Here is a 14971-nt window from a genome sequence, read left to right on the forward strand (position 1 = left end):
GCCTGAATAGCAGGGAGGGCGAGGAGGAAGTAGGGGAAGGCTGCCAGAAAGAGAGCTGTGTCATCTGCGTAACACTGGAAATGAGGGGAGTAGGAGTTCAGGTGGGCCAGAGGGGCCAGGTAGATGTTGAAGAGCCATGGCAATGTAGAGAGTGAGGTTGAGGAGAGAAAATAACCCATTTGCACTTGGGAGGGTCTGTTAAGAGAGGAAAGAGGTAAACCATGCCAGTGCCCTGGCATCGTGATGCCTAGAGTGTCAGATGGTTTATGAGGGTGGAGTGGTCGACAGTGTTAAAAGCAGAGGAAAGATCGAGGAGGATCAGAACAGAAGGAGTGTTGGAGTCCAGATTAGAGAGTAGGTCTTCTCGGGTATTCAGGAGAGCAGTTTCAGTGCCCATTGCTTCCCTGAAACCAGACATGTGGCCATGAAGGGAGCCAGGCCATTTCAGTGTGGAGGGTCAGTTGGGGGATGACCTGCTACTCCATGAGTTTGCCCAAGAAAGGGGCAATAGACATAGGTCGTTAGTTAGCCGGGCAAGGGGGGGGGTCAGCAGACAGCTTTTTTAGGAGAGGGTGCACAAGAGAGTGCTTGAGGGGTTGAGGGAAAAAGCCTGTGGGAAAAAAAGTAGTTGCAGAGGTCAGCCAGGGCAGGAGCGACAATGTCTATATTGTACTTGATGGTTCTGGAGAAGCAGGGTAGCACCTGTTTAGAGGACACTTTCATAGAGCAGACAACGGTAGAGATCTCATCTGGTGCAATGGAAGAGAGGGAGGAGAGTATGGGGGGGTGGGAAGAGGGAGGGAGGTGGGGGAGCAGATGTGGCATAGAAATCAACTATTGATGGAATGAAAGGATCGAGGAATGACTCGTAATCAAATGAATTGAGAAACATAAGATGTATTACAGTAGTTTATGTAAAGAAATATATTTGTGTAGGAAAGTTTGTTTTAACGCTGCATATAGATGCAAAGTATCAGTTCTATGCCTGAAATGATTTACTGTTCTCTATGGTACAGTGTGCATGCTAGTTGTGGACTTCTGTATTATGCACTCGTGTTCCATAGAGGTGAAGCTGTAACCCTCAGGGAACCACGCTGGTCTCTGATTCCTTTGAGGCAGTCAGCCCCGATCGAGCAAACAATCTATTCTAAAATATGCATGTCCTAAGTTACAGGTGTTTAGCGAATGGTGGAAGCATACATTTACCGAAGTCAATTTGCCAATTGTGGTCACTCTGCCCTACACCTTTTCCAACATGCTGCTCTTGCCAACCCATTAAGAGAACACCTAAGAGCTGATGAAATTGGTCCACAAGAAAGGATGAAGGTGACACTGCAATGGTAAAAAAATACAAGTATTCAAAACACTTTTTTGGCCGTCTAATTATGGGGTCAAGAGGTATTTACGGCATATGGTACTCCAGGAACACAACATTCTGTAAACGCTACATGATTACGGGGTTGAAATGTACCTCCAAATACCAGCAATATTTACCTCCAACCAAAGAGTATGACTTTGTCTTCCTTCAGTGATGGAACCTAGCAGCCCACCCCTTCCCTACTCAGACAAATATCTGCTACGAGATCTCTAAAAAGAGTGAAAATGTGACCTTCGCTGATGTCCATATTCTCACCACTTTCCTGTAAAATGCAGAAATTGGTCATTACTGTGCCTTCTGTGCATTTTCTTACATGGTACATTAGCAGAGTTATTAACAGTTGAACCATAAGCATTTTCATGTCCCACCGCTGGGATATAAATGCCTTTTATAATCTTTTAAATGAGCAGATTTCCAAATACATTCATGTGGTATATTCCTGAATAGCTCCATGTATGATAAGAATGTATCACTGTAGCGATGGTATTCTTAATTGTATGGGGACCTTCAGATTTCTGCGTTAGGGCAAGTGGAACTCATTGGTGAAATATCACCAATATTAGGACGAGATCTTATTGTGTCACCATAAAGCCACCATGAATGAGTGTTGGCAGTAGGCCATTAGGTGTTACTCAAAGGTCTGTCTAAAACGTCAAGGTTCGTTTAGTTGGATCATTGGACGTAAGGTATCAAGAATGATTTGTTGACATTGGAGGTTGTTGGGTGCTGCTGCAAGCGCCCTTCAAGAACAAGCTTTGTTGAGGGGAGGGTTGCACCTTATTGTATTGTAGAGAACAAGTACTTCGTATGGAATCCAAACCACATAGCCACAACTAGGAAACACACAACACCAGCAAAGGAATGCATACTAACGGTCACCAATTTTCCATTGAATGAGCAAGGACAGATTTTGCCTGCCATACTTCAATGAGTGCTACAATCTTTCCTTTCAAGATGGCACACGTATAACACCGGCAGTCTAGTTTTTTAAATATGCGCTTGCGTAAAAACGATCCAAGATTGTCCACACAGTACGATATCTTCTAGACGTGAGGACATCAATATTGGATACAAAATCGCTACTTTATTGAAGTGTATAAGAATCCTCTGCCAGGCACTTTTAATACCTCACCCTTCTCTTGCATCTTTCATAGGTGGCTATGCATTTCTGTCTCCTTCTCCACAGGGTCGATTCTGGAAAACTGTGGCCTTTTATAATATTGAAACTAAATGTCCTGCACAGCACCCTCTTATGAACTAAGCTACCTATACCTTCTGTAGATTGGGTAAAAGCTATTTAACGTACTGTTCGTACATCATTTTATTTGTTGACATATGAGGGTTGAGAGCTTGGAGGAACGGCAGACCCCGGCGCTATATTTCAGTCTGGTCAAAAGAATTGGTTGGATCCTGCAGCCAGGGACAAGGTTTGCTTGGGAAAAGCTCTGCAATTCCCAAAGCAAAAAGCTACAATAGATGGGCAAACCACCTTGTTTGTAATGGTGCTGGATTTTGTTTCACATCCTTGGTTATGGATTGGTTTGGAAGAAGGTCAATGCACCTTATGTTTGTTGCCAGTTTTTTGTTTTTTGTTGTGCATGCAGGGGAGTGCTAATGGTTATCATAGCACTTATAGTGCAGGTCACATGTGAAAGAGCCAACACGAGTTCGACTGAAGTGGCGCGGTAAATGGATGGTGCAAGTCCTTGAATAAGGAAAAGGTGAGCCACTGGGTGGTTGGGATGACTGGTCGTTCAATGATAAGGCTAAGTAGCCACTGGGGAGCAGGAGGCTGGATAGTACGGGCTGCGCATTGGCGGCGATCTTGTGACAACGCATACTACTCGGCCTCCGGCTCCCCAGTGGCTATTCGCCATTACAAACAAGGTTTGTCCATCTATTCTTATCATTTTATTGGTGTCTTCCCATGGCTTCCCAACCATGTGCCTCTTTTTCTTTCTTCACAACTGTTCTCTATACTGAGAAGACTAAACAAGGACTCTAAACTATATGGCACTTGTATTACGTAAAGATCATTTTCTTCCATAAGCTCTAGATTTTGGCGTCCTTCTTACTGATATGTAGTCCTTTACCTCACAGCTACAGGTGCATAACATCACACCTGCCTATTCATATTATCAGGGGCTCCATTTGAGGGTGAAATGGACAACGCAGACAATCTCTATTTTATTTTGCATTATTTGTGAGCGATCTGTAGTTATTTAACTCAACTACTTGGTTTATAGGAACTCCCCATTAAGTATTTTTTTTTTTTAGTACAGCTACAGATGTGAGACAACGAATTCAGGGTACTCCATGCACCCGTATGGCTGACATGAACTTCTGCAGCCATGAGGGAGACTGAATTAAAAGGGATAGCCCAAGTGTCCAAACATGCTGCTTCTTTTTATCTAAACATTTTATAAACACTTTGCAAATGGAATAACATGTGAAAAACTTCTTTGGGAAACCAAGATACCAATAATCATTCAGTGTACAGTTCATATCAATAATTAGTACATTATTCGTGTCTTTGTTTATATTTTGGTATGAATTATGAATGATATATGAATGTTGGCCTAGAATTGGTGTTCTTCATTATACCATTCACAGGTATGCTTTATTTTTCCCAAAATAATGATTCTGTAACAAAAACTGTTGGATGAATAGTGTTCCTTTATCTGTTTGCTGCACACCGCGGTGAAAACATATGTGAGTTTATTTTTAAATGTACTAATCTCTGGAAAACTTGATGTAAAAGCGTCACTGCGAGGCATGTCAAAGTTAAGCATTTACTTCATGTTAGGAATGTTGAATGTATGCTTCCACTCTGACATGTGGATTTGCGCAAATGAGAGAACGAATCGTCATGCAATTTTGAAAAGCAAAAAAGAAACCCGCAATGCACAAAGTTCCTGTCGCGGCTCAGAATCCAGTCAGTGCAGTGACCAAGCTGGCAGTTCTGAAAGCCCCCAGTTTTCTTTATACTGTTACCTCAAAAACATAACCCACCACAGACAGGAGAATTGGAATATATCATGTCTTCACCTTAGGAATTGACTCACATTTGTGGATGTTTTTTTATTTAATTTATTTCTAAAATGGTGCTGCCAAAATCATGATTTCGACTAATGATTTCAAATAGTTTCTTGTCTGGGAACCCACCCACATCCTTTGCCCCAGGCCCCGCGCTGCACAACGTGCGGCACAATGGAGGGCCTGGGGGGTTAGGCGCAGGGTGGGGGATCCTCCCAACAGGCGGGAAAACAGAAGGGAGGGGCGGCCAGAGCGGCGCCCCCACCCGCAGAGCAAACAAACGGAGACACAAGGAAGGTAGAGCAAGGTGCGAAAGTAGCAGGGGGGTGGGGGGACAGGAAGGGACACCGGCGGCCCAAAAAATCACCACAACAAAAGGTGGAGGGGGTATAAATACCCCAGAGAAGAAGGAGCAAAACACAACCAGGTAGGAGCTCACCTCGCTCGGGTAAGCTCCCAGCCCCTGGTTAAAAGCGGAAAAGGTTTCGTTCGGGACAACGCTCACTTTTTCCTCGGTGGGCTTCGCGTCGAGGGAAGGCCAGCTGTGAAGAATCGGGGCCCGCAGTGGAAGCAGGAGAAGCCGGGCAGACGTGGCGCTGGAGAGGAGAATCCGGGAAGAAAAGGCACAGCTCGCTGAGTAGGCGTTGCAGAAGAACGGGACCACACACGACTTTGCCTCGGCGGGCTTAGTCGGCAAGGGAAAGCAAAAGAAAAAGGAAGACCCACCTCGTCGAGGGAAACCAGGAAGGCGATCGCAGCAGAAGACCCCGCAGCAGCATCAAGGAAATCCGGGCACCGGCGCCAGTTCCGAAGAGGCGGTGCTTACGGGGGAAGCAGTGAACAACACGGGAGAAGCCGGGCAGACGCGGCGCTGGGGAGGAGAACCAGTGAAGCGCACGTCAGCAGGAGGAGCGTCACGTAAGGAAAGGGAGCCCTTAAAGCGACAGTACACCCTGCTCAAGCATCGTTAAAACACGAGAGAAGGGCGGAGATTCTCACGGCCAGGTGGCGCAGGGAGCAAGGGCGCGAGCAAACGACCTCGGCAGAGCCTGAGAACACGGGTTCAAGACCGAGCAAGGCCGATCTCAGCGTATCACTCTCCAAAACAGGAAAAAAAGCAGGGGGCGAAACAACCCTCAAAGGCAAAGGTGGTGGAATAAGAATTAAACATTTTTACCAGAGGCAAGAAAAAAAGAGGAATGGAGGAAAAATTAAGAAGAGCGCAGGAATTCAGCGCATGGGCCAAAAAGGCAGAAAAGGACTACGGGGCCAAATGGGTCCTGGAGGTGATGCAGAAAGAGGAAAGGGCTAGGGCAATGTCGCCCCTGCTGCTGGAGGATTCCACGGACAGCGAGGAGGTAGAGGAGTTACCCCAAGGCCAAAAGAGGTCAAGAGGAACAGGGGAAGAGCCGCAAGAACCGGAGAGGCCTAAGAAGAAACAGAAAAACAAAGGTATCGTAAAATTGAGCAACAGCATTAACAAAATGATCAAAGTATTAAATGCAAATGTAGAATGCATGAAGGCCCAGGGTAAATCGCCCAGAGCAAAAAGGGGTAAAGATGAAGGGCAGGACGGCATGGAATCAGAGCGGGAGGAAAGTAGTGAGGACGAAGAGAGAGACCACTTGCGAGCCTGGGTAAAGAAAAAAGGGGTAAGAGGAAGGGGTACAGAGGACAGGACAGGTGGGGGTAAGGGGACAGGGGGGCAGGGGCCAGCAGACAACGGGGCAAACCCTCCGACAACGGAGCTACCCCAAAGCCCAAACACTTCAGCAGAGCCTACCACAGCATTAGTCAATGAACCAACCAAGAACATGACAAAGTATGGGAGACCCACGATAGGCAAGGACGCACAGGGGCGTTCCCTGAAAGCGCAAGCATGGCACATTAGTGACAAAATTAAGGAAAAAATATGGAGAAAGGAATTAATAGACATATTCACATTGCTGGACGTACAGAAAAGGGGTCACGACGTAGCAAAAGAGGACATGAAGGAGGATGAAAAAGGGCTATTGAAAAGGTCAGCAGTAGCTAGAAATTTTGACAACTGGACAGCAGCATTCCAGATAATGTCATCTATCATTTTACAGAAGTTTCCCGAAGACGGCCCATCGCTGGTCACTTACCAGCAGAGCGTGCTAAAGGTGTACAAAGCATTTGGGGGGGGATGCATGGAAAGAGTATGATCATGAGTTTAGGAAAGAGATGGACTGCTTCCCAGATATTGGGTGGGACGAGGAGAATTACAACCTGTATATTTTCAATGTATTGAAAGAGAAGTGGGACAGCAGGGACCAACCAAATGCGAGTAGCTACTACAGGAGGCAATATGGTTATAATGATTACAGAAGAGATTACAGATACAGCAGCAGGAGGTTCGAAGGTAGCCGCGACAGGGCAAGCGAGCAGAACTTTCGGAGCAGGCAATACGAGGCACAAAGAAGCTGGCAGAGCAACATACCACCAACAGCGCAAGGGGGTGGCAGGGGAGAAAATGGGGGTCCAAGAACACAGCCAGGACAATGCAGGAATTTCGAAAAAGGAGTGTTATGCAGCTGGGGGAAGAAGTGCAGATTCAACCACAAATGCGAGAATTGTGGGGGTGAGCATGCGACCAACAAATGCACAAGGTCCACATACAATAAGTACAGGGGGCCAGAGAAGCGAAATTAGGAGGGTAAGCGAGAAAGGGGCCACTCCAGTAAGACTGGAAGCAATGGAGAAATGGCTACAGGTATTTCCAGATCAAGAATTGGCAGAGACAATCAGGCAAGGGTTTCAGGAGGGTTTTGAGATCCCATTCGAAGGACACGGGTCTACAAACACACCGAAAAATCTGAGATCAGCACTAGAAAACAAAGAGTTGGTGACCAATAAAATCAGCAAAGAAATCGAGCTAGGAAGAATAAGAGGCCCTTACAGCTCCCCCCCGTTCAGAGAGTACATATGTTCACCACTAGGGCTGGTTCCAAAAAAGGAGGCAGGCGAGTTTAGATTGATCCACCATCTATCATACCCGACAGGGACCTCAGTTAATGACGGGATCAACAAAGAGGCAGTATCAGTAAGTTACTCAGACTTTATGGAAGCCGTACACCTAGTCAAAAAAGCAGGAAAGGGGGCATGGATGGCCAAAGCGGACATAAAATCAGCATTCCGGCTCCTACCAGTGAGAGAAGAGTCCCAGAGGTGGCTATGTATGCAGTGGGAGGGCAAATACTTTGTGGACAGGTGCCTCCCAATGGGCTGCGCCATCTCATGTGCTTATTTTGAAAAGGTAAGCTCATTCTTGCAGTGGGCACTCACAAAGGAGGACGAGGGGGCGCAAGTAGTTCATTACCTAGACGATTTCCTATTTGTGGGGCCACATGGCTCAAAACAGTGCCAAAATACACTACAGAAATTCATAGCATTAGCTAAAGAGTGGGGTTTCCCATTAGCAGAGGAGAAAACCACAGGCCCAACACAAACAATACAATTCCTAGGCATCGAGATAGACTCACGAATGGGGGAATGCAGGATCCCAAAAGAGAAAGTAGCAGACCTACTGAGCAAAATCAAGGGCCTGGGAGGGAAAAACAAGGTCACCGTGAAGGAGCTACAATCAATGGCAGGAAAACTGAACTTCGCAGGAAGAATCATACCACAAGGAAAAATATTCCAGAGAAGGTTAGAGCTGAGAACAAGAGGGGCCAGAGAAGGACACCATAGGGTGAGAATTGGGGAAGGTATAAAAAGAGACATGGAGGTATGGGCAGAATTCTTAAAAACGTTCAATGGCGCAGTAATCTGGCGCACACCTATGAACGAAGAAAACGAAAGGGTGCTATTCACAGATGCAGCCGGGGGGTTTGGTTTCGGCGCAATTCTAGGGATGGAATGGTGTGCCGAAGAATGGCCAGAAAGTTGGCAAAGAGCAGAATGGACTACCAATATTACACTGTTGGAAATATTCCCAATATGGGTAGCACTATGCGCATGGGAAAAAGAGTTGAGATGCAAAGACTTAAAGGTGTGGTCAGACAACATGGCAGTAGTGCATGTCATAAACAACGGGAGCGCCTCTTGCCCACTAGTACTGGAAATAATGAGGGTTATAACACTAAATTGCCTTAAAAATAATGTTAGCATAAAGGCAAGGCATATCGCAGGTGAAGCTAACACAGTCGCTGACGCCTTATCTCGCTTTCAGTGGGACAGGTTCAGAGAACTGCGGCCGGACGCAAGAAAGGAAAGAACGCCCACGCCAAGGAAGGCATGGGTACCTCTGGAAGAATGGGAGGAAACACGGTCAGCTACAAGGTTGACTCGGAAGAGGAAAAAGAACCGCAGGAACAGACGGTAGAGAAATTGGCCAGGAACGCCATAACATACAGAACCGGTGAGCAATATAAAAAGCATGTAAAGAATGTATTAAAAGTAACAGGAGCCAAGACAATCGGGGGCATCACAGTGGCAATGTTATGTGATTTTGTGGGGAGCACTTTTTCGCAAGGAAAGAGGAAAAGTTGGGTGGCAGCACACCTAGCGGCGATAGCCTACACAGCGAAAGTGGCCGGGATAGCGGACCCGACAACTAATTCACGAATAAGATACGCAATGAAAGGGTGGGCAAAGTTAGAGGGAAAGACACCCGACAGCAGGAGGCCCCTGAACTTTGAAAAAATGATAATACTGCTAAAATTATTGCACAGCACATGCAACAGCAGCTATGAGGTCAAATTGTTTAGGGCAGCATTTGTTTTGGCATATTACGGGGCACTAAGGGTCGGGGAGTTAGTAGCGCGGAGCACAACAGCAGAAGACGGCTTAGCAAAAACAGACATATGCATAAGGGCAGAAGGAATGGCAATATTCTTAAGAAAATCCAAAACAGACCAGGTGGGGAGAGGGCGAACAATAGAGCTAAATTGTATCAAAGAAAGGGAGCACTGCCCAAGGTGCATCACATATCAATTCCTCTTAGTCCGTCCAGACGTAGGGGGCCAGCTATTGATACATAGGGACGGCAAGCCACTAAGCAGGTATCAATTCCAGGCGGTACTGAAGAAAACTATAGCCAGGGCAGGCTGGGACAAGGCAGAATTCGGTACCCACTCCTTCAGAATAGGTGCAGCCACATCTGCATGGGCAGGCGGCTTGGGGGCAGAGGGAGTAAAGGGCATCGGGGGTTGGAAATCGGAATGTTTCAAGAGGTATGTGCGAGTGAACATGGTATGATTCATCTTTCATTCCCCACGCAGACATAACACCCTACAAATCGGCATGGATAGTTGGCCATTCATTCGTGACGAGAGCAGGCAGATGGATCGAGGATTACAGAGGGACATTGCATTTCAAAAGAACAATCACTTCATGGTGGGGCCTCCCAGGGATGCATTGGGAGGACATCCACGACAGGCTGTCAGACCTGATTGGGTTCAGGGACCCACCCGAGTACTTAGTCATCCACCTCGGGGGGAACGATTTAGTCAGCACAAACCGAGGCGTGTTAATGCACGACATATGCGAATCATTAAGGGCAATAGCACACTGCTGGGGAAAAACGAAAATATTCATGTCAGAAATCATAACTCGCAGAATCTGGCACGGGGCGCGCAGGAGGCAGGCCATCGAGACAGCACGTAAAAAGCTGAACAAAGGGGTAGAGAAGTACTGCAAGAGCACAGGACTCCAATACATTAAACACGGGCTATCACAGAACGACCCCGACTGGTTTCATCAGGACGGTGTACACTTGTCAAACAAAGGCTGGGGTAAATTTACAGACAACATTTTTCAGGCATTAGCGGCACAGGGCTGCAATTAAGGGGGCGGTAGGTTCACTGTTTTGGGGGGACCTGAGCGGTTTAGGCTACCAACCCCTCAGGTGTGGCGGCACGTGTCCAGGAAAGGATGCCACAGGACATCGGAAGGGAGGCCAAAGGAATGGGGGCATCCCAACCCCTGGACACGAGGGGCCCAAAAAAGTGGTATTTTACTGTACAGCAGTCATAACCAGTGTACAGTGCCATCATTTGTATATAATAAAAGGCCTACGGCCACTTTTTATTTTTCCACACAAACAGAGCTGTCGTGTATTCATTCAGGGGGCAGGGCTCACCACAACAGAGGCAATAGCAGGGGGGAACCCACACTACTCAGCCTATGCCCCAGGCCCCGCGCTGCACAACGTGCGGCACAATGGAGGGCCTGGGGGGTTAGGCGCAGGGTGGGGGATCCTCCCAACAGGCGGGAAAACAGAAGGGAGGGGCGGCCAGAGCGGCGCCCCCACCCGCAGAGCAAACAAACGGAGACACAAGGAAGGTAGAGCAAGGTGCGAAAGTAGCAGGGGGGTGGGGGGACAGGAAGGGACACCGGCGGCCCAAAAAATCACCACAACAAAAGGTGGAGGGGGTATAAATACCCCAGAGAAGAAGGAGCAAAACACAACCAGGTAGGAGCTCACCTCGCTCGGGTAAGCTCCCAGCCCCTGGTTAAAAGCGGAAAAGGTTTCGTTTCCTTTGGAGTGGGCTGGCTGAGCATGATGGTTCGGCTGGGAATGTCTGCCCCATCTGTTTCAAGTGCACACGACACCGCTGCACACTTGCTTAGCTGGCCTCGACAAAGGTCTTGAGACCCCACACATCCCTGCTTCTCCCTGCTGCTCCATCAAGCCTTGGAGCTGCGGTCACTGCCTTCCTCACCCCAGTTGGTTGTTATTCCAGACTCCAGTACAGGGGACCCAATCATATGGTCGCACTATAGGCTGCTGGATTCCACTGTAAGGGGTGGGAAGATCAATCATTTGGGGAGACATGTTTTGAAAGCTGGTCTCTAGAGGACTTGAGTTGGCGATACATGGAACGACTTGCACTTGGGGTGACTCCTCCCCCGCCCCCCGTACACACCAAGCATTAGAGCAGAGGCCGGTATGGTCCTCATGAGACAGTAATGACCACCCTCCTCATAATATTTGGAAGCTATTCCAAACTCTTGTAGAGTTTGAAACAATGCCTGGGCATTCAGGAAAAACTCGGGGCTCAGGATGTGTGTCAGTCACAAGACCCTGTTCATTAAGTTTAAATACAATGATATGGCATGACAAGGTAAAAAGGTCTTTCCGCTCGCGGGGGTGTGTTCCAACCTCGAGTACCCATTGTAGACAGAACAGCTTGTGCTACTGCAGTGTTCTGTAGATCCCCAAAAAATGTGAGGCCACCAGGCAAGCTTGCATTTTCCTGCCTCAGCCTTTCAGGTCAAAAGCCAGCCCTGCAAAGCACATTGTGATGTCAGTCATTGTTGGAAAAGTTGGCCCCAGCTGCTCAGGACCCGAGGGAGGCCCCCTGTGCTATGAACGGGATTTCAAGGTACCCTCTGATGCAGCTGATTTTGATATCGCCTTTTCAGCTGTAAAGAGTTTGCTGACCACGCAAGTAGGAATAAAACAGTGGACACGTTTCTCATGTGTATATCATTTCCGTTTCCCTCAGCAAGAGCAGCCCGCGGGCCTCGCTGTTAATCAGTATGTAACAAAACGCGGGAGTATTTTCCCGAACCCATCATTCTTAGTCAGTGGTGGAAATGGAAAAAATGTGTTGGGGGATCCCACAAGTGCCGAGGAGAGGGAGGATTTGGGGGGTGTTGGAGGGGGCGTGGTCTAGAGGGGGCGGGGTTGGTAGTGGCCATCCGGTCAGATAAATACTTCAAAAAAGAAAGGGAAAAAAAAGCGCCCACAAAGGCAACATTGCCTTTTACCGCCGGTCAGGGCTTTAAGTGGGACGGGGCCTGCCGGGGCTCAGCCCCAGCAGGCTCCGAAATTTCGATTTGAGGCGGGGCACTGTCGGCCCACTAATCTCCCCTGCCAGTCCCAGCCACTACACGAAAAAGCACTCCCTCTGTGCGAAAGCTTCAGGCTCCAGATAAAAATGCCTTTCAGCCATAATGGTGGCGTCGCACCTGCGAGGCATCCCTTTAATAAAGTGATGCACGTGGGCCGGCGCCACCATTGTGGAGAAAACGTGAGGCCGCTGGAAGCAGAGACTTTGCTTTCTAAATATTGAAGCTCCCGCGTATTCGCAGGAGTTTGTCTTAAGGAACAGGGCCTCTGCTTCCAGGGGCCTTACCTTTTCAGCCTTAATGGTGACGCTGCCCCTACCCAGCTGGCAAGGGGCAGCACCACCATTAAGGCTGAATAGGCGAGGCCCTGTCTCCTGCCAGGCAAGCCTATAGAAAATAAATGCAGAGAGTTGATCACTACAAAAGGCTGCCTGGCAGGGGCCCATTGAGCCGGGGTTCCTTGTGGGAGCATGGCCTAACAGGCCAGCAGGACCCCTGCAGTTAGGCCAGGCCCCCTTGATGAGCCCTGGCTTATTTTGTGCCAAAAAAAGAAAACGGAAAAAAAAAAAAACGCCCGCGAGGGCAGCATTGCCCATTTTATGCTGCTTTGGCACTGGTGTGTAAAGCTCAATGCTCGCTACATGTACAACTGACTCCTTTCAGTTGTACATGTAGTGAGCATTGTGAATTACACATCAGTGCCAAAGCCGCTGTAAACGGCAATGCTGCCTTCGCGGACGCTTTTTTTTTTCTTTTTCTTTTTTCCAGCCTGGTTCATGGGCTTGGGTGGCTGACTCTGGCCGGATCCCGAGATCCGGCTATACATCTGGTGCCGGATCTCGGATCCGCCAAGAGCCGGCCCAATGACCAGCACTGTTTTTAGTAATGCAGTTGATACATCTCTCTTCACAAACTATCCAGGGCCGTGCGCGTCAATATAGGTTCTAATACCACAGCAGCCTAACATTGAGCTCGGAAAAGGGAGCGCGCACGGTAATATCACACCGCCCTGCACAATCAGTTCACACTAGAAGACCCCTCATTTTTTTGGACTCGGTAACCAGCATGACACACAGAATCCTGCAAAAGAGACTCCATTCCACAGCATACATTTGTAGAATCGGCCCCAGTCCGATCACGTGAGGCTTTTGATAAACAAGTGTAGGCGGCTGTTCTAATCCAGGCTGTGCGCCCCTTCTCTGCTGAGGACCACGCCCTCAACCCCCACTCGGTACAATACGAAATTGGGTTCCTTTTTGTAGCATGGCAACACAAATAGACGATAAAGGACTCACTTCTTTGGTGTTCTTAGCGCAGGTGGGGGCTATAGCAGAGTGTCTTGGGTGGAGTGTCTCTGCTCACGCGATCACCATGCCCATGCCTCATTAAATGAAGCCCTCCTCTCTGACCTCATCTCAACACTGTGCAGCCACTAGGACGCTGAAGCGGGTGGGAGCCGGCTCCTCACTGTGATGTCACCAGCGTGATGGCACAATGGGGTGCTGCTGGTCAACTGAGCCGCTGAGCCTCCTCCCCGGGCTGAAGAGGGCAAGCAAGTGCTGAAAAGGGCAAGGCGAGTGCTGAAAAGGGCACCGCAAGTGCTGAAAAGTGCTTGCGAGTGAGTCTTGAGGGACGGCTAGTCTACTGAACTTGCAGCTGACACTAATGATTAGTCGCATCATGCAGGCTCGGACTGGCCTATATGCCCCAACTAAAAACGCAAAATGCTAGTGCGGGCCAATTTTTTTAGTCACAGTGGGACACTTTTTTGGCCGTGTGGGCCAGTTTGATAAGTTACTTCACCATGCGACTAGTGGTTTTGAACAGTGTTACTGAATGAATATTTTTTAAAATACACATCACATTTTATCAAAAACCTTCCCCTTGAGTACTGCTCAAACAGTCTGTCACAAAAGGAATTAATTGCCAATTGCAACTATGGGCCACTTTTTCATTGGTGCCCGAGACAATTGTATGCCCCAGTCCGACACTGGTCACATGTCAGACACACCCTTGGCAGTCAGGTTGGTCTTGGGGAGAGTGCCTCATGTTAGACTAGAGTCACCCCTGGGAGAGTCATGTTACATCACGGGATTGCCCCCTGAAACAAACAGTCTAGAATAGGCTCTGTAATGCATAGTTCAAAGGCGCGTATTCAAGTAGGTTTTAGGAGCGAGTCAGTCACATGTCTAGCTTGCACGTGAAAGCGCTGCCATATCTGGGTGCAGAGTCATGTATGAAAAATAATAATTCCCATAACAATGACATCGCAGGAAAATACAAAACATACAAACAGCACAACATGGAAAGATGTTGAAATGTTAAAAATGTATCATTCTGAATGCTAACACCAAATTGTCGGCAGATGCTGTGGGATGGTGTTACACTCTGCCACTTGCTTTCACTGCTGGTTCACCCTCTGCCACTTGCTTTCACTGCTGGTTCACCCTCTGCCACTTGCTTTCACTGCTGGTTCACCCTCTGCCACTTGCTTTCACTGCTAGTTCACCTAAGGGTTGCACCGGCAAGAGTGCAGGACAGACTCGCGCAGCTGTCAGGTCAGTGGATTGGTCTGCGTGCAATCAAAATAATCACCTATCAGTCCACTGTATAGACAGACTAATGTGTTGCATGCTCTGTCCTGGAGCCTGCCTCATAATCACATACATTACTTGCCACTGTAAAAAGCAGTAGGATCTGTCACTGAAATCTGTAGGCGTTAGGGCTTCTTCAAAAGCA

The 14971-nt window shown here is 48.2% G+C and overlaps 1 long non-coding RNA gene across 1 annotated transcript in view; it reads right to left on the reverse strand.

The window, feature by feature from the left end:
- Window positions 1–13842, reverse strand: part of LOC138472682 (uncharacterized) — a 117473-nt gene extending 103631 nt beyond the window's left edge. The window contains exon 1 of the long non-coding RNA XR_011268658.1: window positions 13528–13842. This is a non-coding gene — a long non-coding RNA (uncharacterized lncRNA). The remainder of the gene's footprint in view (window positions 1–13527) is intronic.
- Between the last annotated feature and the right edge of the window lie 1129 nt (window positions 13843–14971).

This window comes from Ambystoma mexicanum, chromosome 8 (genome assembly GCF_040938575.1).
Source record: "Ambystoma mexicanum isolate Mex_15411 chromosome 8, UKY_AmexF1_1, whole genome shotgun sequence".
Lineage (NCBI taxonomy): Eukaryota > Metazoa > Chordata > Amphibia > Caudata > Ambystomatidae > Ambystoma > Ambystoma mexicanum.